Below are 5,535 nucleotides of genomic sequence, written 5' to 3' on the forward strand. Positions count from 1 at the left end.
CTCTCTCTCTCTCTCTCTCTCTCTCTCTTTTGCTTGGCACAAATCCTTGCTAGGGACCTCCCTTGGCCATCCCTTTGTTGGAGTAGGTCACATGGCCATCTGTGTGTGTGTGTGTGTGTGTGTGTGTGTGTGTGATTGTGTGTGTGTGTGTGTCTTCATGGGTAGCTCACTGGCTGTCTTGATACTCCCGCTCTACTACCACAGAAAGCTCTACCCTAAACCCCATGAGCCTGTACCAGCCGACATCTGCACAGAGGGAGAGAAACGACCCCAGTAGTGACATGCAGGAAAGAATGTAGAAAAAAACCCACAAAAAACAAAACCACACCATTTTAGTTAGGGTTTCTATTGCGGTGATAAAGCACCATGACCAAAAGCGACTTGGGAACGAAATATTCAGCTTCCACTTCACTGTTCATCACTGAAGGAAGCCCAGGCAGGAACCCAAACAGGGCAGGAACATGGAGAGCTCCAGGAACATACCTAAGAGTCTGTAGCAGAAGAGGAGGGGAGGTGCCGGGCGGTGGTGACGCACGCCTTTAATCCCAGCACTTGGGAGGCAGAGGCAGGCGGATTTCTGAGTTCGAGGCCAGCCTGGTCTACAGAGTGAGTTCCAGGACAGCCAGGGCTATACAGAGAAACCCTGTCTCAAAAAACAATAACAAAAAAAGGGAAGCTGAGATGCAAATCTAAGCCTATTTCTAGAACTTCAAAGCTTTTCTATCCTCTAGGGAGACATACACACACACACACACACACACACACACACACACACACACACACACACCCATGCCAAAACAGGGTGCCTTATGAGCAGATTAAGTTAAAACACATCTACTGCCACCAGCAATCTTGAATGGTCCTTGGTTGACTGTTAGTCTATCCCTGGGCTCAGCATTTGAATCAAGACTGCGTTTGGCTGCAGCAGAGACCTCCCCACGGTAACTGACCAAAAAGGAACGTGATAAGTTTAAGCTTTGGTTTGCTTTTGTCTTTGCTTTCCTCAGGGTACAGGAATTCTGTAGGCAGGAAGCCCAGTACTCATCGGTGCAGGTTCTCAAACAAGTGATCACAAGTGCCTCCTTTTCTCGAGCTTCCAGCTCGGCCTGGTGCAGTTTTGGCCTGTGGTCTGCAGTATATCTACTCCAGCTCCAGGCACCACATCTCCTTTTTGTTGATTCCAGAAAATTAATGGAAGAAGGAAAGACAAGAAACACCTGCCAGCTGAGTTTGTCCTGAATTTTTAGGAAAGTAATAGCCTTTCCTGACGTTGTCCTATCTCAGAATTCCCACAGCTAGCACAGCATAGCTGCAAGGGAGTCTAGTAGAAAGGAAAGAGGGGAGGATGAGAAACCAGCTGCTGTCTCCACACATTCCAGGCTTAGACAAGCATATCCTCCCACATCCTCAGAAGGTAAAGTGAGCCTAGATCACTAGACTTGGGCCCCACAAGCTGTAGTCTAAGAGCAAAATAAGATGCCCATTATAGTTTAATTAAGACATGTTACTGAAATATAGCCATAACCACTGCTTACATATTGCCTATGGCTACCCGGTTTTCTATGGCAGCAATGGAGGAGATGTGATAGAGAACCCCACAGTCTGCAGAATCTAAACACATGTACAGCCTGACCCTTTAGATAGACAGTGCTCACCCATGCCAACTCCCTGCTGCTTGGGGTATGTCTGTGGGCCAGCAACAAAGACTTGCCATGCGACCCAAGTGGCTTTATCGTACTATCCCACTTTGCCCCATTCTCTATAGAATATGCAGGTTCACTAGAAGATAATTCATGGGAACTGATGGTGGCGAATGGGAGTGTTGCATCATAACTAGGGTGGGTATCCACTGTAGTCTCACAGGCAGCATCCCCCAAGGAGGAGCTTCTGAATCCTCCAGGGGAAGAAGCCAGGCTCATTAGAGCATGCTACACAGGAGGCTGAGGCAGGACAACCACAAGACTAGGGCTAGCCTGGGCTGCTGAGTGAGTTCTAGGCTAGCCTCAGCAAGTTAATAAGACTGTCCCAAAATACAAACTAGAGAGAGAGGGCTGGGGACAGATTGCCCTGTGGGAGGGGGTCTCACTGCTGGCAGTCACACTGACCCTCCTTCAGGAATTACATTCTGTGAGGTCTAACCTACCCTAACCCGAAACCCTGCCCTGTGGAGTCACGTGACCCTCCCTTAGGTGTCACCGTTTTTCTGGGGGCTGAAAGCACACCTAACAAGTGCCAGGGACAGCTGCTCCTCTTGGGCTTTCTGACCAGTTTTCAGGGGTGCATACTAAAGTTCTCCTCGGCCTGTGTGGGTTCTCTGTCCATCACAGAAAGCTCAGAGTGGTTTTGGCCAAGCCACCAGCTCACGTGGAAGCAACTCTGAGCTGTAAGAAGTCCTATACTGTGAGAATGGCATACATTTGGGGGGACAAACACTCTAGAAATACAAACAAGGAGTCCTACAGCCATCAAAGTGAGCCAGACCCAAGTCATCCCCAAACCTCATCATTGTTAATACTGAAAAAAAATAAATAAATAAAATGAAAACCTAAAGGTTGGGGCTGGAGAGACGGCTCAGCAGTTAAGAGCACGTCTGCTCTTCCAGAGGGCCTTTGTTCAATTCCCAGCAACCACATGGTGGCTCTCAGCCATCTGTAGTAGGGGTCTGGTGCCCTCTGCTGGCATTTGTGTATACCTGCAGATGGGGCACTCAGAATAAATCTTAAAAAAAAAATCAAAAAACAAAAAAAACCCAAAAGCTTGTGCGATAGTTCAGTGATTAAGACCACTGACTACTCTAGCAGAGGACCTGGGTTCTAGTCCCAGCAGTTATAAACATCTCAGCAGCAGCTCACAAATATCCTCTTTTTTTTAATGAAAATTTGGCCTTTTATTACTTATGTATAAAATATACACATGAGATCATAGTTTGTTATTCATATCAGGTATGTAATAGCAAATTGATTACAAGTAAAGTTAACAGGTTAACATGGTCTAAGTTTATTTTATTCATAATAAATTGAACTTAAAAATTAATATGAAAAGGCAAATATAAATTTAATCAATGAATATAAAATGATAACATGGACCTAAATCTTTCTTTGGAATAGGTAACATGAAGATACACATTTAAATATTAATGCCTATTTTTATTATATTCAACACAATACATATCTTTATACCAATCATAAAAATAGTGGACATATTATTAAATGAACATAAATAGTCTTTTTGTTTGTTTGTTTTATTTTTAGTAGAGCTTTAAAATCTTGGCTCTTACTGTGGTACAAACCCAAAACAAGAACAATTTTTAGACATTGGAGTTCATTGTAATAAGGCTGTATTTCAATGTTCCTCACATCACCAAAGGGTTTTACCTCCATAGTAGCTAAGCTAAGAGTTGACAGTTCTGCGGCACCAAGAAGGAATTGTAGGCCCGATTATTTGTATACATATTTCCTGATGTGGTCAAAGCTATTTGACTTGAGTGATTGTCATCATTCTCAGCCCACAGGTAACAGGTGGCCTTCATTTAAGAAATGGTGGCCCTCAAACATCCTTAACCCCAGTTCCAGGGAACCAACACCTTCTTCTGGTATTGTAAGCAAAACACACACAAACACACACGCGTACACAATAAAACAACAAAAAAATTAAGCCATAACACAGGGCAATACAGACCTACTTTGGGGTTCTGAAATGCCTGCTTTCTGGATACCTTCAAGTTGGGGACTGGGGAGGCAGGCAGAATACAGCTGTCCAAGTCATGTGTCCTACCTGGATCCTGAACAGCCTGCTTGGAGTCACAAAGGACACTGGGGAGCCAGCATGAGATCGACAAGCGAGCACCCCATTTCCCAGGGAGCTCCAGGGGATTCTGAGGCCATTAGCATTCGCTCCCCACCGAGGCCTCTACCTGATCCAGCTTAGGATATAAATTTTCTACTCAGGATGAGACATTGAAGCCAGTGACGGGGAACCCACAGCTGGCTGCTTCCAAATCTGGGGCCCATCGGGTTCACTTTCAGCTGCAGAGACCAAACTGCAGCCAGGGAGACAATAAGAACAGACGAGCTTTTGTTCTGACTAAACTGCATTTTAATGGTTCCTTCCAGGCAAGCCCTGTGGTAGTCTCAACAAGGCTGCCATTGAACCACCCTGGAAGTGCCCAGCTGGGCAGAGCCAAGGGGCTGCGGAGGACTGTGCCTTTGCTCCGCTTTGGTGGTCTGGCCACAAGGGAGGCTGGCTCTTTTGTTTGCTGTCTAAGATGGAAGGGGGGGAGGGTGTCAGGCAGACAGACTGACTGACTGACTGACCCACCATTCCTGTAGTTAGTGCCTTTAAAGTGTCAGGAGCTCTCTGGAAGGCCCATGGCACGCACACTAGCATCTACGTGCACACTGCTCCTTGACATGAGATGTCTTCCAGGAGGGACAGGGGCTTCCAGAATAGTGATGCTTTTCTCTTTTTATAAATAGACAAAGATGTGTTTAATCCTACTCCTTCTACAGTGTGGGAGATGCAGATTAAAAGAACCTATCAGATTGTCAACATCCAGAAAGTTAATAACAGGATACTTTGTCCCAATATTAGTGAGTCGGTAGTGATTCTGAGGGGCAGAAGCTCAACATTCTGAAGGTACCCCAGGAGGCACAGTTCAGAACCCTTGCTTTTCATGGGGAGACTTGTGCACTCATTGGGCTCAAGCAGAATTCAGAAGAGAGGAAACAGACAAACAAATGCGAATACTGACTTAGTAATTGAGGACTGATTCATTCACAAACACTCAAGGGTCCAGGCAATTAAGCTCTCCCATAATGAAATCCTGGGTGCTCCTAGTAATACATCCTGAGATGGAAAGCTTGGGCCACAGAGCCCCTGCTTCTTGGTCCAGGAACTGTCCCTTTATGTCTTAAGCATCTCCAGGATTCAGTGGTGTCCCCAATGTGAGCCAGCTCAGCCAGGCACTGGATGTCAGTAGCCATGTGTGGGGTGTGCCCACAAGCAGCTCATCCTGAGCAGTAAGTGGGGAACCTCCAGCATGGCTGGCATTCAGTCCTCTGACCGCAGACAGGGCTGTGTAGGGCTCAGTCTACACAGGTGTGGGGCACAAGTGTGACTCACTTGTCTTTGATGAATAAGTCAAGTGCCCAGACGAGTCCGAAGGCCAAATGAGTGAGATGCTAAGTCCAGCTGCCACTTAGCCAGCTCCTGCTCTGAGCTCTCCCTGAATCACTTGGAGACCTTAGATAAAGATGGCCCATCATGCCAGGGGACAGAGGAGGCGCTGACACACAGGAGTGGTAAAGGACGCTGTTCCAAGGTTTTGCCAGGGAGAGACACTTCCTAACCCAGTAGGTCATTGGTGACTTCAGGAATGATATGCTCCCGTGCAGCCCAAGGCTGGTCCTCAGTAGGCCACATTCGCTCCTCCATTCCTCCCTTCCAGTTTCTCCCTCTCTTCCAGTTTCTCCCTCTCTTCCAGTTTCTCCCTCCCTTCCAGTTTCTCCCTCCCTTCCAGTTTCTCCCTCCCTTCCA

The sequence above is a fragment of the Mastomys coucha genome, unplaced genomic scaffold (genome assembly GCF_008632895.1).
Source record: "Mastomys coucha isolate ucsf_1 unplaced genomic scaffold, UCSF_Mcou_1 pScaffold15, whole genome shotgun sequence".
NCBI classification, from domain to species: domain Eukaryota; kingdom Metazoa; phylum Chordata; class Mammalia; order Rodentia; family Muridae; genus Mastomys; species Mastomys coucha.